Here is a 25,577-nt window from a genome sequence, read left to right as displayed (position 1 = left end):
CTTTTCTTTTAGTAGTAGGTCCTCCTGGAGGAGAGGATCTTTGACTAGCATTTTGATAATTCTTAAAAACAGCAGAGGGCTCCTGTCATATAGAGGATCTTTTCCTATAGAAGCTCTTCAACTAGTTTACATTCAGTCCTTGAAAACAGCAGGACACTCCTCTTGTATAGAGGATCTTTCATTAGCATTTTTGCAATAGGTCCTTAAAAACAGCAGAACAGTCGTGCCTTACAGAGGATCTTTGACAAGCATTTTTTGCGGTAGACCTTTAAGAATACTATAGTGCTCCTGCTATAAAGAGGATCTTTGATTAGTTTGCATCTAATCCTTAGAAACAGCGGAGCAGCCCAGTCATATAGAGGATCTTTGATTTGCATTTTTGCAATAGGTCCTTAAAAACAGCAGAGTAGTCTTGCCTTACAGAGGATCTTTGACAAGCGTTTTTTTCAGTAAGCTTTTAAGAATAGTATAGTGCTCCTGTCATATAAAGGATCTTTGACTAGCATTTTTGTATAGTAGCTTCTTGAAAACAGCAGAGCACTCCTGTCATATAGAAGATCTTTGCATATAGAGGATCTTTAACTACTTTGCTTTCAGCCATTAAAAACAGCAGAGCACTCCTGTGATATAAAGGATCTTTCATTTGCATTTTTTTTAAATTAGGTACTTAAAAACAGCAGAGAAGTTCTGCCTTATAGAGGATCTCTGGCCAGTGTTTCTTCAGCAGGGCTTTAAGAATAGCATGGCACTCCTGCCATATAGAGGATCTTTGTCTAGCATTTTGGTAGTAGCTTATTAAAAACAGCAGAGCACCACTGTCTGAATTTTTGCAGTAGTTCCAGCTCGCCAAACATAACATTTAAAATATAAGACATTGAGGAGGCAACAACACATCACAACGAGCAAAGGTCAAAAAAGAGCAAACAGAAAGTGAAATAGACTCTGAACTTACCAGTCAATGAGAGGCAGGTGTGTGCAAGGAAGGAAGCTGATTGGTCAGACTGAAGAGGGAAAGGCGTGGGCAGAGAGGGAGCTCATTGGCTACAGAGAAGAGGGTGGTGCTTCGTCACCTGACGGAACTAATAATGAGTCATATGTCAAAAGAAGAACCTCAGTGATGGACGTCAACAGAAAGCTTTCATTAAAACACGTTTTCCATCATGCAAACACTCTAATCTGGAAGTCACATGCCTTTATTTGTAAAAGCACACCAGCAGCTGGCATCGGCTGGTACGCAACATTTATTTATAACCGCCCCTATTAAAGATCAAGTGACGATGTGCAGGGTGTGTACGTTCTCAGTGCATGACTTTCACACAGCAGCCATTGCCAGACCCCTTCTGGATCACAACGTGTGAAATGAATCAAAACGTGGACTCACACGAGCAGCGCCTGCCACAGCCGCAGCCATGATGTTTACATTAGGAGGAACGGATACACAATGACTAATGTTCTATGTGCACACGCTGCGAGATGTGTGCTCTACTTTTTAGTAAACGTCTCACTGACGACCGTCGCATCAATTACAGAAAGTAATATTCCCATCACTCAGAATGAATGAGGGAGCAATTTATTCTGCGAAACGTGACAGTTCAAATTCAGACATGGAAAAACAACTGAACACAAAATACAGTTTTTACATGAAATGTTTTAATATTAAGGGAGAAAAAAATTCCAAACCTACAAAAAAAAGAAAAAGTGATTGCTCCCTAAACCTAATAACTGGGTGGGCCACCCTTTGTGATAACTTGCAATGAGTCTCTTACAGCGCTGTGGAGGAATTTTGGCCCACTCATCTTTGCAGAATTGTTGTCATTCAGCCACATTGGAGGATTTTCCAGCATGAAGTGCCTTTTTAAGGTCATGCCGCAGCATCTCAATAGGATTCAGGTCAGGACTTTGGCTAAGTCTTCATTTTGTTTTTCTTCAGCCATTCAGAGGTGGACCTGCTGGTGAGTTTTGGATCATTGTCCTGCTGCACAACCCAAGTTGGTTTCAGCTTGAGGTAGTGAACAAATGGCCGGACATTCTTCATCCATCCATCCATTTCTCGCAGCAAGTCTTCCAGGTCCTGAAACAGCAAAACAGCCCCAGGCCATCACACTACCACCACCATGTTTTACTGTTGGTATGATGTTCTTTTTCTGAAATGCAGCGTTACTTTTACGCCAGATGTAATGGGACACACACCTTCCAAAAAGCTGAACTTTTATCTCACACAACCACAGAGTATTTTCCCAAAGGTCTTGGTGATCATCAAGATGTTTTCTGGCAAAATTGAGATGAGTCTTAATGTTCTTTTGTTCATCAGTGGTTTTCATCTTGGAACTCTGCCATGCAGGCTGTTTTTGCCCAGTGTCTTTCTTATGGTGGAGTCATGAACACTGACCTTAACTGAGGCAACTGAGGCCTGCAGTTCTTTGGATGTTGTTGTGTGGTCTTTTGTGACCTCTTGGATGAGTCGTCGCTGAGCTCTTGGGGTAATTTTGGTTGGCCGGCCACTCCTGGGAAGGTTCACCACTGTTCCATGTTTTTGCCATTTGTGTATAATGGCTCTCACTGTGGTTTGCTGGAGTCCCATAGCTTTAGAAATGGATTTATAACCTTTTCCACACTGATAGAGTCATCTCAGTTAGGTTATGTTTTCACCGTTTTAACGGTAATAATAAAAAGTTTCATTTAAGAACTGCATTTTGTGTTCAGTTGTGTTGTCACTGACTAATATTTACATTTATTTGATGATCTGAAACATTTATGTGTGACAAACATGCAAAAACATAAGAAATCAGGAAGGGGGGTAAACACTGTTTCACACCACTGTATGATGAAAGATGATTACATTTACGTTTTGAAATTACTCATTAAATTCCCAAAGCAAGTAGGAGGGATATTCTAATTAAAGCTGGGGCTTGCTATGATGTGCTGTGATCGATTAGTTCTCGGCAACAGCATACCAACGGTAATGGTAATGGTTTAGTTTATTTTCAACATACTTAACATATTTACATTGAAGTACATCATGCACAATTGAAAATGTATGGAAATGAATACAGGAAGTAGCAGCTATTATTTAAGCATGCAAATGCAACTCCTCGGAATCGTTCTGCCGGTGTATTCCTGCTTGACTTCATTCGGCACTGTTCACATTCCAGCGGGAATTTGGAGGGTTTCGCTGATGTTTGCATCGAGAAAGCAAGAGTCAGGAAGCCGCAGAGGTCATGTGACAGTTTAACACACACACACACACACCACCTTGTCATGTCATCCTGTTTTTGCCAGACGAGAACACGATGTCAAGGAAGAACTTAATAAAGTAAATATTTCCTGCATGTGCTTGTATTCCTTTTGGTTGCGCAACTTTAATATTTCAAAACTTGTCAATGGAGTCAAGTAAAAAATAAAAAGAGTTTCATGGTCAACAGGCAAGGAAAAAGAAAGCTTGAATGGTTCAATGGTTCATCTTTAGCAGTGTGCGTCACATATTTATTTGAGGAAAGAAAGTGAATGGAACTCAGCCTTGACGTTTGCTCGTCAGCTCTTCAACTTAGAAAACCTTCTTTTTTTGCATTCTTCTCTCAGCGTTCCTCTCATTGGAGGCTTTTGAAACAGTGGATCCACACAAAGTGGAATATGTGTTGTTGTTTTTAAAAAAAAAGGGGGGGAGACATTGTCCACCGTGTGCACATTCTATAAACAAAATGATCGCATTGAAAGCTCCCATGTCTGTGGCTGACAGGCTGATTTTAAGATGTGTAGCAAAGCCTGACTGTTTTACAACACTGTTCTCCCGTGTGACGTGGTGGACATATTTTCAAAAGAGAAAAAGACGTAATAAAGATGCATAAAGATGTAATATTCAAGGCAAAAAATGTATATGTTTTTAACAGTCGTAATTATTATTATTATGACAAACAAACAAAAAAAAGAATAAAGTTACGATTTTAGGATTAGAATTATAATTAATAAATTTATGATGGGTAAATTGTTCAGTACTTGATTGTTGATTGTTCAGTACAAAGTCGGCTATCGACGTTTACAAATCAGGATGATTCTTGCTCTAAACTAGAATGAAACTTCAAAATTGAAAGAAGCTCAGGTGAAACCGCATCCCGAGACGTGACGGAAACGAACGTGCTGACTTGTAGCCTCAGCTACCGTGGCTGTCTTCTGTCAGTTGTACTTTCAAGTCAATATGATTCTAACAAGGGAGCAAAGACATCCAAATGTAACCATTGTCCGACCTGCAGGGCGCTACTTAGTTATTTCAGCCATCTTGGATCCGGTGTTGCCAGAAATCAATATTGTTATTGCCTGAACATGTGAGGAAAGCCCCTAAAAGTTTGAAGAAGCTCAGCTGAATGATGCCTTGACAAGATAAAGAATGCCTTAGCGTGCTAGCATGCACGTCATTTCTTTCCTAAGTGAGCAGGTAGGCGTACACTGTGCATGCCTCACATGCTTGTTGTCAGCACTCATCAAGGCGCGAGGAACAAAAACATCCAGAAAGTGTTAATTAGTTTGTAGAAAAAAAGTACACAACGGCAGTGACGCTCCTCCGTGGGAACAACACGACCTTTCCCCACAAAAACACGACGCGCCTGTGTGTGTAAATAAAGCAGACTGCACACAAACGTTCTAAAGTTCTCCCGTGTTTGCTTTACTGGAATCAACTCCTGTCTTTTCCGCTGTTTTCCGGAATAAGGACACATTCAGGTAAACACTCGGTCACAATTGGGAACTGATAAGCCTTTGCCGGAACTTGAATAATGGTTTTGTTAACCTATTAATAGACATTCATTCAAAGTCTATTTATACATTAGCAATGGAACAAACACACACACACACGCACTTGCGGCGAGATCACTGATTGGATCACCGGTGCAGACAAAGTCCCACTGGGTCGCTATGGTAACTAGAGCCAAAATAAAGCAGCCGTCGAGACAGCCTCGCCTGGCACACACAACCCCCTCTGGCCTTGGCACCTCGAGGCAGGCACAGAGGGACTCTACGTCAGGGAACAAGTACTGTAGGTTTATACTACATCCAGTAGAGCACAAGCTCGATGTAGTGTACTCGCTGCATACTATTTGGTTTTGGGTCATACATGAGGCATGTTTTTCTCGCGCTGTCACTTTAAGAAACCCCCAAAAAACTTTGAAAGGATTGTGATGGTCAGGGCAGGTCGGCTTAGTTATCACTATAAGCTATTATTGGGAAGAAAGTTACTTGTGTGGACAGTAGCTGTCAAAAGTTTGGAGACACTTTTGCATTCTGTTGAATGACAACGTGTCTCCAAACTTCTGACTGGTGCTGTGTATCAATGCACTGAAATCATTCATATTGATCATGTTTTTTTGTGAAATACTACAATTGATATAAATAAATGTAATTGATTAATATGACTACAATACAATACTATTGTGATTAATACTGTATATTCAGAATATGGAAAGAAAAATATTTATGTAAATTAATGTAGCAGACGAACAAGTTGTATTTTCCTTAAATAATACAATTTATACAAATACATTTACAAATACACATTAATACAACTAATAAAAAATATTTAAATACAAATGAATACAAATACATTTAATAAATTAATATAAAATAAGTCATCCTGGATCTTTGAAAAAAATAACATTCAATGTAAGCAATAATAAAATATATGTGTATAAATGTAATATATTTATATTAAACACTATTTATTTACAAAAAAATAAATGTAATATGTGGATATTTGTATGAAATATGAAAAACATACACTTTATTAATATATATTTATTTTGATATAAATTATGATGTTATTATTGTAATATATCCATCCATCCATTTTCCATTTTCTATACCGCTTCATCTTCATTAGGGTCGTGGGGGCATGCTGGAGCCTATCCCAGCTGACTTCGGGCGACAGGCGGGGTCGCCAGCCAATCGCAGGGCACATATAGACAAACAACCATTCACACTCACATTCATACCTATGGAGTCGCCAATTAACCTAACATGCATGTTTTTGGAAAGTGGGAGGAAGCCGGAGTACCCGGAGAAAACCCACCCGCACACGGGGAGAACATGCAAACTGCACACAGAAATGCCCAGGGGGAGAATCGAACCCAGGTCTTCCCGATCTCCAGGCTGTTCCTGTATTGGCCAACACGCTAACCACTCGACCACCGTGCGGCCCATTGTAATATGTAAAATTTATATAAGATCATTTTTTGTGACATTTTTCTTGTAGTACAAGCTTTTTTGCTCCCTCATTCATAACACTTTTTTGTATCGTCAATTTTTTCTGCATTTTAGTTCCACTAGCTCACACATCCCCGAAGACAACTAGGATAGGCTCCGGCAAACCCGTGACCCTCGTGAGGACAAGCGGTATAGAAGATGGATGGATGGATGGCTAGTGAACGTGTCAATCTGCATGCTCTCAGCATTAGCACCCCAAAGAAGCACGTCAAAACAATTACAAGCTACTTATTTTTGTCATTTGCAAGAACTTCCTGTTATTTTGCACGCATGTGACACCAGACGGGAGCTCTTTGTAGGTCAAAAATGCATACCGTCACCCTAAATGACCTGGAGATGTACTCCACTATCATTTGAAGACATCTTGTAGCCTCCGTCTGCATGCTAGTCCTGCACGCTCCAATTCAGCCTAAAGTCTTCCTTTGAAAAAGCTCCTACTTCTGAACAAACAATGCACAGTGGCACCGATACAGTACATGATCACTTCCTGAATGCTGACTCATCTTCAAAGACAGCTGAGCTTTATGTGTGTGTCAGCTATTTTTAATTTGACACAACAACAATAACAACAACAGAAGAAGTCCGCCTCGGGCTAAAAGGATGTTTTTCCAGCAGCCACGTGCCTGCCGACGCTAACAAGTGACTCAAAGTGATCGTACTTGCAGTACCAGTTGGTTGCTGGGGGAATTTGAGCTATTTATTAGCTAGACAATTGTAATTCACTTGACGATTTGGGCAATGGAGTGGCGTCAACAACTAGAGAAAATGAATTAAGCGCTATAGCAATTGTCCAGCATACCCCCGTGACCCTAGTGAGGATGAGCGGCATAGAAAATGGATGGATGGCTAGCTATAGTAATTGCTAATACATCACAGCATATCATAGCAAGCGCCTGATACAAAGCAAACAGCCCCCCCTAGTGGCTGAAAGCAGTTTAGGCGTCTGATAATTGCATACATTATAGCTGATATGCTAAATGTTATTGAATAGCAAAGCAGATGGGGTAGAGCAGCATAAATACAAATGAAAAAAGATGTTTTATGCTCCCATTGGATGATGCTATTGACTTTCCCAGTTACTATTAAGTTACTATTAACTATTAAGTAATAAGTTCCCAGTTCTCGTAAAAGCACAAAGGAATATCCGTGACAAAGTAAGTATACGACAAGAATAAAGTCTTAAAATTGCACAAAAGAAGTGTACAAATGTTGAGAAAAAATGTGTGCACGCACAAAAATGAAGTCTTTGTTGAAAACTTAAAAAGTGTATAAATACGCTTGATCTGTTCATAGATTCTTTTATTTCTATGAGTAAAGTCCTACATCTGAGAAAAAAAATATTTATGAAGCTATACTTTGTATTTTTTAGAAATATTTTTTTAAAAAGTGGATTAAATAATATGGTAATATTTTTTATAAATAAATGAGTATTTATGTTAGAAATAATGAAACGTACTTTATGTAATTACGTGTTGTTTACATCAATAAAGTCATATTTTTCAAGAGAAAAAAAACACTATGCACTACACAAAAAATAGCAATCAGTAAGATTAGCCATTGAATAAATTGGAATGGATTCATGCGAACAACATACTGTATAACATACTTTTTCAGAAGTAGCAAAGTTGATATAAATACAAATTGAACTGACTTACATGATTTGTACATCGTATTTATTTTGAGAAAAAATGCTAATATTTATATGAATAACATCATCTTTTTTTGTATATTTATTTTAATATTTTTATAGAGAGAAAACATGGTATTTTATTTTGAATTGGATACATGAACCTGAAGAGTTGTATTTTTTAGAACAACATGTGTAGGAACAAACATAACATATGAATACATCTTTGTATTTATGTTAGAAATCATTAAATATCATATATATAATTAAATGGTATCATATGAATGAAGTAAAAAAAAAATATCACACACTACAAAATGTATCTTATACTTCAGAAATAATAGCATTTCTATAAATACATTTAATTGACTTATTTAGAGAAAATACACATGAATAACATCATTTTTCCAAGCATATTTGTAGTAATCTCATGACTTTCATGTCATATGAAAACATTTTATTAGGTTGGTAATTACCGAATGAATGAATGAATGAATGTATCCCACTGAGTGCGAGGCCAATCATGTGTTTTGGTTTGGAGTCCAGCAGGTTGTAGTAGTTTGTCACGCTGAGCCGACATAGTACGAGTGTCTAATTATAATCTCAGCGTGTCCTGAAATAACAACAGGTTGACAAGGACGCTGTGGAAAACAATAGCGTGTGTTTTGGTTAGGAGCTGTTGCCACGAGTTTGTGTTTGCAAGGGAGCGCTCCAAATAAGGACGTGTTTATATTATGACCCTCTCCCCCCCCCCTTCCTTAAATATGCCAAGAGGCTACCCCTTCCTCTTTTGTACGACCAAAATAGTAAAAAACAGGATGGGGAGATGACACTTTTGTGTGTGTGTGTGTGTGAGTGAGAGTGTTGGGGGGGAAGCCGGCAGGAAGTCTGAGCCGATTGTTTTTCTGGTTCACCGAGTTCACCGTGGCTGCTTGCATCTTCATAACAATGACCAACGACTGCTCTGGGCCTGTGTGTTGTTGGAAAAAGCTGCTGTGTGTGTGTGTGTGTTGTCCAAGTCATGTAACACAACATGTATAATGGGATTATATGAGCGTGTTTACGCCTCTTTGGGAACGAGGGTGTTATGTTATAACATGTGGGTGGGAAAAACACCCGTGTGCTCTTAGAGACGAAGGAAAAACGCTTTGGTTGGTTTCCAACATGCATAACAATTTACATCACATGTTTACACTTCCACATTTCACCATGTCCAAAATGGAATTAGGAAGAAGCACAAGGTTAACAGGAGGTTTAAGGTCAAATGGGGCGGGATGGGGGTGACCGGGAAGCCAAGTGAGGGTCACCTTGACTTTAAACTGGAACGGGCAAGAGCTCCTGACTGGAAGTGAAGTCTCACACGCACACACGCACACACACACACACACACACGCACACGCAAACAAAAACGTCCCCACAAACACACAGAACAGAAACTTTTGGCATTATCATCAACTGTTATGCAAGCGTATCGTAAGTCTGTTTTCATTGCAGAGACATTTTTTGGCGTGCGTGGCTTTTCTCCGGTTTCCTCCCACATTCCAAAAAAAAACATGCATGTTAGGTTAATCGGCGTCTCTAAACTGTCCGTATGTGAGATGGCTTGTTGTCTATATGTGCCCTGCGATTGGCTGGCGACCAGTCCAGTACCCCGCCTCTCGTCCGAACTCAGCTGGGATAGGCTCCAGCATACCCAATGAGGATGAAAATGGATGGATGGACGGCAAATTGAGACAACGCTGAGGCAAAATGCGTGCAAGTGCAGGTGAGTGTAAGTTCTTGCTAATGGGACAGTAAAATATAGACAAATGTGCATGAGCTGGAAGGTGCTTGTCACCTCCGTCCTTCCATAGACAGGAAAAAGACTTTTTTTTTTGACTGAAGCAGCAAAACTCCTACTGAATCCGTTTTAATCTATTTTTTATCGATAAACTTTGACGATTTTGTCTGTGTTTGCCACTTAAGGATCTGCATAAGCTCATAAGGTGAGTGATTGATTGATTGATCAGTTGATGCCATCATTGTTAAGTTTCGGGGGTAAAACCGCCGAATGGGGTGTGAGGAGTCTGAAATTGCCGGTTTTTGTCCGTGAAGTTAGACGCTTTTGTAGGTGGCCGCCAACAACATCTGTGGTAGCATTAGCACTTTTTGCGAGTTTTAAGGTGACAATCATTTCAAAAACATATTGTTAAATATGCAGAAACAGTGGCGACCACTTCCACAACGACCAGCCAGCACAAAGGCATGTGACATTACGAAAGCTGCTGATTGGCTACTGAGCTTTCCAGTTGTTTCCTACAAAACTACAGTAGCTCCTCCTGATGTGAATGACAGTTTTTAATCATTGACTTTACGTTTTCCTAATTGCATGATGAGATGACACCATACATACTGCAAACCACTGCAAACCATGTATACTGGGACATTAGTGTGTATATGTTAATTAGACACACCTACAAGTATTGCCGGGCAGCAGCCAATGAGGCGAATGTTTGTGTTGAGAAAGAGCGCACGTGTCGCCTTCCGATCGCTGCAGTGCTGAGTGGAAATGTACACACACGTCCACCTTCCATGTAAACACTTGTGTGTGCGTGTGTGTTGATGTACCGCGATATCTCCTCTCCAACACGGACACACCCCTCCTCCAAACAGTAGATGCTGTTATTGTATTTATTTTTGTCCTTGCAGTCATGAGTAAGAGTGAGCATGTTCATCTTTTCCGAGCTCCATTAGCCAGCATGCGTCACATGTTCGCCATCAATCTGTATCTGTGTGCTGCAAAGGATTTTCCACTTTGCACTTTGTGTTTACTAATTAATCCTGCCCCAGCAGCACTTTGCGGAGACGGACCAGATAGCAGGAAAAACAAGAGCGCTAATGATTCGCCATCACTGTCAGAAAAGGTGCACGTGTGGATGAGTGGTAAGGATCCACGCTGATGCTCCAGCACAGCAAAGGCTTTTCTGTTGCTCCTGTTTATTGATCTCAAAGCTCTCCAGCAGCCATGAATTCACTGGATGCTGAGGGATGTCTACGTTGTGTATTCATCGTTTTGCATGATGGTGATGATGATGATGATGACGATGAGTCAGCTGTCAGTGTGCAGGGAAATAAAAGACAGCGAGTGGTTGCAACAATATGACAACCAAACATGTTCTTATATTCCAATATAATGCATACACTTATCATATTTATAATGTATTGATTGGATTACATTATATTATATTATATTATATGATATTATATGATATTATATTATATTATATGATATTATATGATATTATATGATATTATATTATATTATATTATATTATATTATATTATATTATATTATATTATATTATATTATATTATATTATATTAATCTTTAGTTTAAGAATGCATTTTAAATATACAGTATATGTCTCTTGTATCTAATATTCTAAATCAGATATACTCTATATTATAAAAGTAATAACTCCAGTTTTATATTTTGTTAAATATTACCATTGTTGGTTTTTATTTTATTATTTCATCTAAAAATAATTTTCACTTTGAACCTGATGTGAAAAACAGCTATAAGATATTATAATAGTAATTTATTCATTCTGTTTAATATACTATATACGTATATATAGTATAGTTATAATATTATATACTTATAGTTATACTATTATATACTTATTATATATTTATACTCATTATATACAGTCAAACCTGTCTTAGCGGCCACCTTTATAGAACGGCCACCTGCCTATAGCAACCACTGAAAAATCCCCCGCAGCAAATTTACATGTTATAGACCCTGTGTATAGCAGTCACCTGTCCAACGCAGCCAGCGGCCACCCATTTTGTCTCCCTTGGTCAATATCTGACTGCATATAGCGGCCAAATTACCGACTCAAGTAGAAGCTTCATGCACGAAAAAGTTTTGTTTTTCAATCAATGAAGCCGTCGTGTGTAGACTTTAATTACTGAGTCCTAGCTCAGTCACAATCATTCACAAGATCTACACAAACTGTCAGTTGTTCCACATAAAAAAGACGTCTTCTTTTGAGCTTGCTATTTCCTGGTCAAACATGTAACTTTAAGAGCATTTGCACCAAAACATTACCGCAAAGTAGACTGGGAACAGGACGTGCTCCCAGCAACGCTACAATAAAAAAAAAAAAAAACATACGCTAGCATGCATGCGGCAGCGGGAGCAAAACTGAGTTCGGTTGTACTTAATTAAAGTATTTTAGAATGTACTCACGTTATTTTTCATCAATCCTCATCCACAAATCCATCAAAGTCCTCATCTTCTGTATTCGACACAAAAAAGCCGTCTTCTTTTCCGTTCGCTACTAGTCTGTTAACTTGTCAGTGTTATTCAGCTCCGAAGCAAAGAAGGAAACTTCTCCTGTTGCTTCTGCCAACTTTATTTATTGAACACCGTTTATTTCCTGGTGTGCACTGGTCAATACTGTAATGCCGCTTGTTGTGGGGAAGGAGAGACTCACGTCGCCGATGCACTTTAATCGCATTATTAACAGCGGAGAACACTGCAGGACTTTACATCCACGCCAACATAAACACACTTCCCAACTCTCTCCAAACTCACAGCTAGCCTAGCTCTCTTGCTCGGGACGCCCACCGTCACTTCCTGATGAACTAAAGCTGTCTGCCGTATAAAAAGTAAAATATTAAAAACAAGCGTAAGACATTACTAGCACAGCTTTGTTCTGTGGGTCGTGGATATATTCTATCAGTTATTATTAAGCCTCTAGCTTCCTTTTAGTAAGTAAAAACCTTGGCTATGATTGCACTACATTGTCATGTAGACCTACAAAGTACACTTGGAAGAACAAGAGGTGAATAAATGTATTGCAACTGATGTGAAACTGATGAGGGGTAGGATTAAATAAGCTTTGCTTCTTCCTACTCCTTTTTGGACATGCAAAATTGTGAATTGTACTATGTGATGTGCTACTGTTTGACTCATGCATGTTCAGGATTAAAACCATGAACCATGATAATAACAAGCCTAGTAGTGCTGTACAACTTTTATCCGCAGTCCGCAGTGCCCTCTACTGGTCAACATTATTATTATTTGTTTCCCTTTTTTTTTCTTTTTTTTCCTCTACTGGTCAACATTCAAACTGGACGCCAACCTGTCCATAGAGGCCACCTGTCTATAGCGGCCACTTTTGCAGACTCCCTCTAGTGGCCGCTATAGACAAGTTTGACTGTACTTATTGAGTCAAATATTCAAAATTCTATATAAATAATATAACATATTATACAGTATAATAATATAATGTATCCATTCTGTTTTATAATATATTTTGTTACTGTTATTATTCATTTTAATATTAAATCAGGTCAAATTCAAGCTCTTTAAGAGTCATTGTGTAGGCGCCACCGCAGAAAGGCTACAAAAAACAAAATTATGACTTTCGAAGGTTCTCTAATGTGCCTGAATGTCATTTAACACGATAAAGCTCATTATGCTTTACATTGAAGCGTTTCCAGTATGCATGCATTCATCGCTAAAACCCTTTAAGAGCCTTCTCACTTCCCACCCACAGGAGAAAACGCCATTCCAGAGGAAAAGCCCATTTAACCCATGCTGTAAATTACAGTAATCTATCTGTCTTGCACAATACGCAGCATAAAGACGCACATCTCCCAGGAAATGCTGTATGATGTGCATATGAATGAGGGCTCTCAGAATAATCCCTTGTCTTTTTCCCAGCGTACGCTCAACAGCAAAGAGGGGGAGGAACTTGGGGAGCAATTCTTTTTGGATGGTTAATGGGCAGCATTCCTCCGAGGTCTTATAGGAGATACATTGGTGGGGAAGTGAAATCCATCACAAAGAGGCCCACAGTGTACTACCGACTTCCATATACCGTCTCTGTGGTCTGCATATCAACACAAAGCACCCCTTTGCAAAGAAAAGTTGGAAATAAATACTTTGAATTCGTACTGATTTGTACTCATGTCCCTCGTTTATCGCAGGGGTTAAGGTCTAAAAATAAGAAGAAGAATAATTATAGTTTTACAAGCAGAAACAATGCCAAATACATATAAATGACAAATGAAATAGGTAAAATGAACGTTTAACATGACTTTACCTTTACTGAAGACTCTCGTTAGCAAATTGAGCGGGGAGGGAGAGCTACATGGATGACGCCTTTGTGTTGCTACGAGTTCTTTCTTGAATGCAATAGTGTTTCCTCGCCTTCTTTATCAAAGTGCTGGCACTTGCAACTTCCTTTGGCCCCGTGCTGTGTTATTTTGCAGCAAAAAACTAGCGTCAACCACTGCTGACTGGGGGACAGTGACTTCCCAGTGAGAGTTAATAGCATGCAGGCACGTTTTGTAATAGTGATACGCTACACTGATATATGTGCATCTAGAACGTTGGACAGGTGCAGGGTTACCGTGGATATGTCAAAATTGTAAAGTCAGTCTTATCAGGTCAAGTCTCAAGTAAAGACATGCAAGTCGAGCCAAGTCATAGGCTTGAAATTTCCAAATCCTAAACACTCTTGAGTGTCGTAATTTGCGAATGCAAATGGAATTCTCCTGGGTGTTAATCACTGCCACTCTCCAGCAGCCTGGTGCTCACAGAAATGTAAACCACACCCTCCTTGTTTGTTCTTAAACCTGATTGGACGTGAATAGATGAATTCAATGATGCAGATTCTATGGGAAAATGTGAGATCTTGCAGGAAATGACATCATTTAGTTGAATACTTTGAATGGGGGCACATTTTACTCAACACGCTCATTGAAAATCTCAAGTATTTTCAATTCATCAGACTGAAGTCTGAGTCAATCCCAAGGCGTTGATGTCACATTCCGAGTCGAGTTGCAAGTCTTTGATAATACCGTCAAGTCGTGATCTCAAGTCATCAAAATTGTCTGACTCGAGGCGTGGACAGACACAGCATTAAATTAGCATTAAAGCTACCCACACAAAATGCCCACTTTTTGGCTGCCTAATTTCCAGCATCAAGGCTGGATTTTCAACATTGGTGGGTGTTACGACCCAGGCAAACATGATACATTCAATGAGGACACAGGTAGCGAGAAAAACAAGTCACCCAATTTTATTCAGAAATAAACTTTTCAAAAAAACCACCCAAAATGACAAAATAAACACGTCTTGCTGCGTCGCCCCAACAAACAAAAGGACGGTGAGGTGAACAAGCCAACCCAACATTTTTTTTTGCGGCGGGTTGAAAAAAAAATTGCGACCACACTGTGCCGGATTAGTAAATGGTTGCATCCAGATGGGAACGAATCCCCGGGTGAAAAGGATGGAATACACCAGGCACACCTACGTGTGGCGCTGTGAAGAGACACGCAGACGGAACCACGTGACACACCAGACTATAGAACAAGAAAGAACGTAAGTCTGTCGCCTTCCTCTTTCCAAGACTCGTCTAGCCTTGCGAGGGAGTGGAATTACTCCTACGAGTCATTTTGGAGTTTGAGACAACAAAATATCAGGAGAATGTCGACCGAGGTGAGTCATGCTAGTCGAGACATTCAGATATTATGTCGTCAAAGCTGACTTCTGGTCACGTGACGGTGATGGGTCGGTGGCGTCATCGCTTTCAAAAAGAAGTGGGTTGCTTGTCTAGCCGGCGTTTTAAAATTCTCCCACTCCAGGCCCGCGGCGGACAAGGCAGCACGAGCAGAGCAGAGAGCAGAGAGCGGCAGAGCAGAGCTCACCTGCACACATTTATTGACTGCAAAGAGGGCACGGCCATTTAGCATACATGCATATTAATATACTGTAAGTGTGTGTGTGTATTTTGCATGACCCCCAGATGCTGCATGCCAGTGTGTTTGTGTGCATGAGCAGGTATATTCCGGGTGACACGGGATCAATAGTGAATTAGGCCCAATCACAGCTGCTTGCCCTGGAGACAGACAAGCAGGGGTGAGGCAGAGGCTGGCCTGATCCCGCTCGCTCCCCAATGGGCTTGCTGGGAGAGAAAGGAGCTGTCAGATGGAGAAGAGACAAGCTGAGGTGGGTGTATTGATCAAGGAAGTGAAATAGGAGATTAAAGAAGACCCAATGCATGCAAAGCAGTGTGGCGTTTTTTTGTGTGGGAAACCTCAACTTGCATATTACTCCATCAGTCATGAAAGAGACAAACCCCATACTGAGTCTATTATCTTAATACCTGTGGACTTGATGTGTGCAATACGTGAAGCCACCTGTGAGTTGGAGGTGGATGTATTGCTGCAGGGAAGCTTTCTGGAGTCATTTCCAGTGTGGTGTAAAGAGCAGCACCATCTGCGACCGGCTCTCTAATGAGGGGCTTAATGGGTTTGGAACCATGTGGTTTGCTGTATATGTCTCCAAGTGCATCCATACACACACGTATGTAAAGCGTATACACTTCTTCTATACACATAACTTTTTACTCACAATTTCATAAAACCTGGGGGTGCTATACTCTAATCCAAATGCTGCATGGCTGCAATTTAGCATTACATTTAATAACAACACATGCCAAACAGCATGTTACTTTTTTTTGTTACTTTATTGCATAAAACCGCATACCACGACCTCCCCATTCTAAACATATGCAAATTCAAATGAGCCGCGCATGTATTGGACAACCAATTCACAGTTGCCCAATGAAAAAGATGTATTAACCTGCAGGGAGGGAAAAAAAGGGATTTAATTTATTCATGAGAAGCAATCGTGAGGTAAAACTATGAAATGTGCCTGTATCAAAAGAAAAACATCCACATATTAAAACATGATTACATATATTTTAATAATAATAATAATTTAAAGAAAATAATAACATTAATGATTAATTATTGTTATTATTATTATTAATATTATTAAATAAAATTAAAACACATTTTGGATTTGGAAGCAGGTGACAACATAACAGCGTGAAATAAATAAAAACCAATGAATAAAACTAAACAAAACTAAAAAATTGGGTTTTAAGAGACTTTAAACATTTTTAGGCATCACAAAAAAATGAAACATTTACATTCCCTTTTTTTCTTTTTTTAACATGATTTGCAGTAAATCGGGTATTATTGTTTCCTGCATTTTTATCCGCTTTCTGGCCCTTTTCTGGATGATAACACTTTTTGAACAGTTTTCATTTCTGTTTAATGAATTCATTTGACTTCAAAAGTCATGGCCGCCCCGATCATTTTGCTCTGAGGCCATCCTGTATGTTACTCCCAGCCACTAGGGGGCATATCGGTACGCTGTTGAGGGATTGTTATGATACACTGTGATATTGCGCAACACAAAAGCATACATTTGTGTCCACAATGGAAACGCACGTGCTCATTTTTGGCTCGGCCTCCTGAGCGTGCATTAGCATACCTCCATATGAGGGTCGCGGAGAGGGCTAATTACTGCCTTGCCGTTGTTTCTGTAATGAATTCCCTTTATTAGCATCTCCAAAGCATGCTTTCACACACGGTGCCTTGTGTAAAAACCATTTAATGAAGCGGCGGAGACAATTAGCGCAGGGTCGGTTGTACGCCACGCTAGAGGCTGCGTTAGTAGCATCAGATTGGGGTAATTAATCGTGTGATTTTTTTTTTTTATCTCTGAGCTACGAGAGGATATTACAATTCATGTGCGTTTTTAATGATTTGTAATAATTAACACAGCACACAAAACGTTTACCGTTACACTTTCTTTTTTCACATTAAATATTTTATTAGTGTAGAGCAAGACTATTCAACTCATTTGTTCACATTTTCAAGGCAAAGATATCCAAATAGTCACAGGTCTTCCATGAGAGGAGCGCACTGCTATTTTTTAATGAATACTGGACAAAGTCAAAGTCAAAACCCCTCACTTTGCTGTTTTTAAGGACCTACCCTAAAAATAAGAGTCAAACATCCTCTTATGTTGTGATTAACAACCTAGTGCAAAAATGCTAGTCAAAGATCCTGTATGTGACATGAGTGGTCTTCTGTTTTTAATGACCTGCTGCTGCAAAAAAAAGAACAGAGCCAAAGATCCCCTATGTGATACGAGTGCTCTGCTCTTTTTAAGGACCTACTGCAAAAATGCTCGATGTGCAGTAAATCCTCTATATGACTTGCGCGATCTTCTGTTTTTAATGACCCACTACAAAAACGCTGGTCAAAGATCCTCTATGTGACAGGAGTGCACTGCTGCTATTAAGGACCTACAGCAAAGTACTCAAATATTTGCTACGTCTGCTGTTTTTAAGTACCTACTGCAAAAAATGCTTGTCAAAAATTGACTATGTGAGATGAGTGCTCTGTTGTTTTTAATGACCCACTGCAAAAATGCTAGTTAAAGATCCTATGCATGACATGCGATGCTGTTTTTAAGGACTTACTGGAAAGAAATACAAGTCAAAGATGTTCTATGTTTTTAAAGGACCAACTGCAAAAATCCTAGTCAAAGATCCTCTTTAGGAGATGAACGAGCTGTTGTTTTTCATGACCTACTGCAAATAAAGCTAGTTAAAGATCCTCAATAGGACATGAGCATCTGCTGTTTTTAAGGGCCTACAGTACTGCAAAAAAAATGCTTGTCAAAGATTCTCTATGTGACAGGAGCTCTCTGCTGTTTTTAAGGACAAATTGCAAAAATCCTAGTCAAAGATCCTCAATAGGACATGAATGAGCTGTTGTTTTTAATGGCCTACTGCAAAAAAAAGCTAGTTAAAGATCCTCTAGGTGACAGGAGGGGTTTGCTGCTTATAAGGACCTACTGCAAAAAAAACTGTGTCAAAGATCCTCTATGAAGTGATAGGAGGGCTCGGCTGTTTTTAAAGACCTACTGCAGAAATGCTCGTTAACGATCCTCGAAATCAGTGGCCCCCACCTTTTAGGACCCGCAGACCGGCTCTCGTTTGCACAAACCTCCGGCGAAAGGGCCGTGGGGGGTATATTACCGCAATCAAATACTATTTATTTATTATGGTGCGTTCACGGACCCTAGAACAAAGTGGGACGGTTCGCCGCTCACGACAAACAACATAAACATGCAAAAACTGTGATTTCTAACTGTATATTATCTTTGGAATCAAATAATGGCCGATATTTCCAAAATTGATATCCATTTAGATAAAATTCACGTAATCTGCTGCACTAGCAGGCGGGTCTGATGTCAATCACAACCCCATTTAAAGAGACATGGTGTCGAGATTCCCCATCACGTTTCACCCGAGGATTCTGTGTCCGGCTTGTGTCCAAAAAGACAAGCATGGATCAAAAAACAGGAGTAAAGGAGGAGTCGTGTTAAAATGAAGGGTGCAGAGGGAAGCAGGGTTAATGTGATATCGCCAGTGCTTTTCAAGGAGGGATGTGCACGTGGCAAACGCCAGCAGCGTCTAAACTGGTCCCTGGGGGCTCGTATGCATTATTTGCTCTGCCCTTTGTCCAACAGCTTAAACAAGCACATAAAGCAGGAAACACAGCAGGTGTCGGAGACATCATAACACGGCACGTTGCATCAGCGTTGCCTCGCCACAAGAGTTTCCATCCTCCTCAGCCGTAAAGACAGAGCGTTTGCATCAGCATTGACTTTGTCTTGCCTCAACACGTGCAAGCAGGCAGTGCAAGCGCAGCGCAATGTGGAGTGGAAGCACAAACGTGTCAACAGGCTGAGGCGGGGGAGTCAAAGTCATTTTATACTGGAATTCTTCAAACGTAAAAATGGGTGTAGAGAAAGGAAAATACACGATACAGAAAAAAAACACAACACAAAAATAATAGCCACTTTTGATATTAGATTGAAGCACAATTCAAGTGTACAGTAGTTACTATACCTAATTCACCTAAATGTATCCTAACAGGCATCTTTTCCATGTATTCCAATACAAACAGGAAGTAGATCACAGCACAATTTTGGAATAGTTAACCTAAATATGCCCAAATTACGACATTAACCATCACATATTGGTATGAACGTCCAAAGTGAGAGCTCATCCATCCATCCATTTTCTTCAACTTCTCCGGGTGAGGGTCGCAGGGGCAGAAGTCTCATTTGGGAAGCCCAAACTTCCCGGTCTCCGGCCACCTCTGTCAGTTCCCAGGCCAGCTGTGAGTGTCCTTGGTCTGCCCCTGGGCCTGGGCATACCCGAAACACCTCACCAGGGAGGTGTCCAGGAGGCATCCAGACTAGCTGGCCGAGCCACCACAACGTGAAGGAGCGGCAACTGTACTCTGACCGAGCTGAGTCCAGCCACCCTATGGACGAAACTCTTTTCAGTCGCTTGTATCCATGATTTTGGTCTTTTGGTCACTTCCCAAACCTCATGACCATAGGTGAGGGTAGGAACGTAGACCCTGCAGTAAATCATGAGATTTGCCTTCCGGCTCAGCTCTCGCTTGACCACAACGGTCTGTTGCAGCGACTGCATGAATGCAGACGCTGCACGGATTCACTTGACGTCTTCCACTTGTGGCAAGATCTCACTCCCAACCCAACGGGTGCAATCCACCCTTTTCCGGCTGAGAACCACGGCCACAAATTTGGGAGTGCTGAGTCTCGTCCCAAAAGTGCACAGCCCCAGTAAACAATGAAGGTCCCAGCTTGACATGGCCATCAGGACCACATCATCACCCACAAATAGCAGAGATGATACCCTAAAGCCCCCAAACTGGAAACCCTCAACACCTTTGCTCTGCCTAGAAATTCTGTCCGGAAAAATTATGAACTGAGTCGCTGACAGAGAGCAGCCTTGGTCGGAGGCCACCATTTACTTGGAACAGGCCCGACTTAGTGCTGGCAATGTGAACCAGGCTCCTGCTCTGTTTGTACAAGGACCGAACGGCACGTAGTAGCATGCCACCAACCCCCTACTCCCGGAGCACCCCCCAGGACTCCTCAAGTTTGAATGCCTTTTCCAAGTCCAAAAAGCACATGTGAACCGGTTAGGCAAACTCCTATGCATCCTCCAGTACTCTTGCAAGGGTGAAGCGCTGGTCCAGTGTTCCACGACCAGGACGAAAACCACATGCACTTCCTGTAGCTGAGGTCCGACTAACGGTCGTACCCTTCTCTCCAGCAGTCTGGAGTACACTTCCCCAGGGAGCCAGAGGAGTGTGATCCCCCTGAATGTAGTTGGAACACGCCCTCCAGTCACCCTTATTGAAAAGGTGGCCCACCAATTCTGAGGTACTGATCCCGCCTTCAACGCAGTGTTGAAGAGGCAACCAAGACACAACATCCAGAGCCTTAAGGAACGCAGGGCGGAACTCGTCCACCCCAAGAGCTTTGCCAGTTTTTTGACTATCTGAGCCACAGTAATGGAAATGTCCCCATTCATGACGTCAGAATTGTTACATTCCATGTCCTCGCTTGGTTCCTGCCTTCTCCTTGTTTTCCCTCTCTCTTCAGACCCCACACTCCCAGCGGGAGGCGGAGCTGCTGGACGCACCTGACTCCAATTGACACCGACCTACTTAGGCCCTGTGCTGCCAGCTGTGAGGCGTCGGATTATTGAACCTGCTGCTACACCAAACGCCCGAGCTTTGTTCTCGCCGATTACTTTTTGCCTCCAGCAGCTACCTGCCTCAGCCAGGGTAAATTGTGTCTTTGTTTCTCATGGTACGTTTTTCACCATCGCTTTTTGTTCAAGTTTCGTCCATTAAAGACTCTGGCAAAAACCTGCGCCTCTCCTCGCCTCTGCATCTGGGGTCCAAACAAACACACGCCACACCGTAACAGAATAATCCGACCAAAGGATTATGGACCCCGCGGAGTCCGACCCCCTCAAGCGAGCACTCCACAACCTTGCGCATCGCATGGGTCAGCAGGAAGAGCAGGTTGGTGCACTGGGCGCCTGTGTGACCAACATGGCCGAGCGACAGGACTCTCGGTTGAAAACCCTCGAGACCCAGATCAGCGCCCTCCTGTCGGCCGTTCAGCTCAGCGCCGCCTCCACACCCCTTCCTGCAACCGACGCGACCCCTTCGCTCCCTGACCTTCCCGCGGCCCCTGACGCCGGCTCGCCCTCCATTTGCTCCTTGCTCTCAAGGCCTGAGCGCTTTTCTGGGGACACCGGTGACGTACGCTCTTTTTTAACTCAGTGTGAACTCCATTTCGAGTTACAAGCAGGGGCCTTCCGCTCTGAAAGGGCCCGGGTGGCGTTTGTCACCTCTCACCTGTCTGGACGAGCGGCGGCCTGGGCCACTGCCGAATGGGGGCGCCAATCCCCCGTCTGCTCCTCCTATGCAGTCTTCTCCCGAACTCTGGAACAAATCTTTCAAAGGACGCCGCCAGGCCGCGAGGCTTCACGTGCACTCCTTCGTCTCCGCCAAGGACGGCGCAGCGTATCGGACTACGCCATAGAGTTCCGTGCGCTTGCAGCCCAAAGTGACTGGAACCCCGCGGCACTTCTGGATGCATTTTTTTCCGGACTATCAGACGCCATCAAGGATCACATGATCTCTGTAGAATCCCCTTCGGACCTGGACGACCTCATTTCCCTGGCTGTCCGGATGGATAAGCGCCTCGCCGCCCGAGAGAAGGATAAAGGCCATCGACGGGCACCCTCAACATTTCCTCACGCCACAAACGATGACGGGGTGCGCCACTCCTACACCAAGTCACACGGTGCTCTCCCGGGCGACGAGCCCATGCAACTTGGAGGCAGCCGCCTCACGCCGGCAGAGAGGAGTCGACGCCACCAGCTGCACCTCTGCATCTACTGCGGCCAAGCTGATCACCCCATCGCCCGCTGTCCGGTTCGCCCGGACCGCCATCGCTCTCCAGCAGCCAGCCCGCCGCGTAGGAACTCCTCGGCGCCGGCCCCTGCTCCCAGAACGGCAAACCAGACGCCCTTTCCAGACTGCACTCCCCTCCCTCCGAAGAGGCTCGCCAGGAATCTATTTTGCCCCAGTCCCGCATCCTCGGGGCCCTGCAATGGGATGTTGAGAGGCGGGTTGAAGAGGCCTGCAAGGACGACCCCCGCCCTGAGAACTGCCCTGCCGGGCGCCTGTTTGTAGTCCCGGGACTGCGCTCAGAGGTACTGCGCTGGGCACATGAGTCTAAGTTGGCGTGCCACCCAGGAGTGTCCCGCACCATGTTCCTTCTCTCGCAGCGGTTCTGGTGGCCTTCCCTTCGCGCGGACACAAAAGCATTTGTGGCAGCCTGCCCCATCTGTGCCCGGAACAAGCCGTCTCATCAGGCTCCGGCGGGACTCCTTCGCCCGCTGCCCATGCCCTCCCGTCCATGGTCTCACGTGGCTCTGGACTTCGTGACAGGCCTCCCACCGTCCTGCGGCAACACAGTCATCCTGACGATGGTGGACCGATTCTCCAAACTGGCCCACTTCGTCGCCCTTCCCAAACTCCCCTCTGCCCTCGAGACGGCTAACCTGCTGGTGCGCCATGTGTTCCGGCTCCATGGCATTCCCCTCGATGTGGTCTCGGACCGGGGGCCACAATTCTCATCTGCGGTGTGGAAGGCTTTCTGCAAGGCGCTAGGAGCGTCGCCCAGCTTGTCGTCTGGTTACCATCCTCAGACTAATGGCCAGACGGAGCGGGCCAATCAGGACTTGGAGGCCGCCATCCGATGTGTGTGCCATCAACAACCCGCCTCCTGGGCCCTCCACCTACCCTGGATAGAGTACGCCCGTAACACCCTGGTTTGTTCTGCCACCGGCCTCTCCCCATTCCATGGGGCCTATGGATATCAGCCTCCGGCCTTCCCCTCGTTGGAGTCGGTTTCTGCAGTTCCCTCTGTGTCGTCCCACCTACGGCGTGCTCGCCAGGCATGGCGCAACACCAGGGCAGCGTTGGCACGAACGTCGGAACGGAATCAACGCCTGGCCAACCGGCATCGCACAGTCGCTCCGGATTATAAACCTGGACAAAGGGTCTGGCTGTCCTCCCGAGACCTTCCTCTCCACACGGATTCTAAGAAGTTACAGCCCAGGTACATTGGCCCATACACCATCGAACGTATCATCAATCCCTCCTCCGTTGTGCTTCGCCTCCCGGACTCCCTCAGGATCCACCCGGCGTTCCACGTCTCCCTCCTCAAACCGGTCACTTCCAGCGACCTGAGCCCTCCCGAGGTGCCTCCCCCTCCTCCCAGGCTTGTCGATGGTCACCCAGCATTCACGGTCAAGGCCATTTTAGACGTGAGAAAAAGGGGCAGGGGTTTTCAGTACCTGGTAGACTGGGAGGGGTATGGTCCCGAGGACCGCTCCTGGATCGCTCGCGCCCTTATCTTAGACCCCACTCTCTTGGCAGACTTTTACAGCCGTTTCCCGGAGAAGCCAGGTAGGCCGCCAGGCGGCGCCCATTGGTAGGGGGGGATACTGTTACATTCCATGTCCTCGCTTGGTTCCTGCCTTCTCCTTGTTTTCCCTCTCTCTTCAGACCCCACACTCCCAGCGGGAGGCGGAGCTGCTGGACGCACCTGACTCCAATTGACACCGACCTACTTAGGCCCTGTGCTGCCAGCTGTGAGGCGTCGGATTATTGAACCTGCTGCTACACCAAACGCCCGAGCTTTGTTCTCGCCGATTACTTTTTGCCTCCAGCAGCTACCTGCCTCAGCCAGGGTAAATTGTGTCTTTGTTTCTCATGGTACGTTTTTCACCATCGCTTTTTGTTCAAGTTTCGTCCATTAAAGACTCTGGCAAAAACCTGCGCCTCTCCTCGCCTCTGCATCTGGGGTCCAAACAAACACACGCCACACCGTAACAAGAATCAGCTTCCTCTTTGAAAGAAGTACTGGTAATAATGTCCGTGTATTTACTTGGTAGCGGGCCGATACCAAAATGTGCATTATCGACCACCGTTATTAGGCACAACAAACACTTAGTAAACATGATGCTTGGTCGTCATGGTTACAGTAAGAAAAACAGCTTGCTAAAGATTCCATAGTTAGAAGATGTTATGAAAATCAAATATCATTCTGATGAGGTTTGCAACACCTAGGTATGAATGTATTGTCATATTGTTGCATTTGACAGACAGTTTTGGACCATGGAGTCCTTATATTAGCAAGTGCATGGAACACATTGTAGGCTTTGAGTTCATTCAAGGTAAAGAGTCCATGCGGATGTTAGATAAATCCACTTAAAACAAAGCACGTGCACAATGAATGGCATGCATGCAAAGTCCGACCGGTAAGTGAGCTGAGCAGCCGGAGTGTATTTTCTTCGCCGACGTCTTTGCCGTGGTCTTTTCATACGAGTTGTAAGCGTGTGTGTCCTCAGAGCTCCCGTGGGGGCTGACTCAATCAATGTCAATCACAAACAAATTAGCCTCGCCTTAACGCACCGCCTCTCGCTGATGACAGGGCTTTTCTTTTTCACCTATAACCACGCAGACACCACCAGAAGGGAGCATCTGGTTAAAATACTTAATAACCAGAATAACATAACATAGAAGGCTAATTGCAGGGGGGTTTGCTCATGCTACTTAAGTACATTTGACTGATTGTCTAGCTAGTCTCCGGAGGAAATGATAGACTTACTATGAGTATGTAAGAGCCCATAAAGCAAGAAACACACCTCAGCAGCATGTTTTAATAACACAGTTAGCAATAAGGGCGGGGCTGCTGCATCATAAAAAAGCCACAAACACACACAACACACACACTTCTTCATGTTGCTTGTGCAAATATTGGAGTGATGGATTGGATCAGGGTTGTACACGGTGGTATTTTGGCAACTATGACAACTATGACGTCGCTGCACGTTCGCCCCTGTAATGTACAGATGTATAGATC

At 43.3% G+C, this 25,577-nt stretch overlaps 1 protein-coding gene across 3 annotated transcripts in view; it reads right to left on the bottom strand.

Moving 5' to 3' along the window:
• The window catches only part of il17rel (interleukin 17 receptor E-like), a 130,675-nt gene that overhangs the window by 50,632 nt on the left and 54,466 nt on the right, over positions 1–25,577 (bottom strand). The gene's annotated exons all lie outside the window — the stretch shown is intronic.

Source organism: Dunckerocampus dactyliophorus, chromosome 15 (assembly GCF_027744805.1).
Source record: "Dunckerocampus dactyliophorus isolate RoL2022-P2 chromosome 15, RoL_Ddac_1.1, whole genome shotgun sequence".
In the NCBI taxonomy this organism is placed as follows: Eukaryota; Metazoa; Chordata; class Actinopteri; order Syngnathiformes; family Syngnathidae; genus Dunckerocampus; species Dunckerocampus dactyliophorus.
Note: the sequence above shows the minus strand (reverse complement) of the source record. Positions and strands in the feature narration are given on the sequence as shown.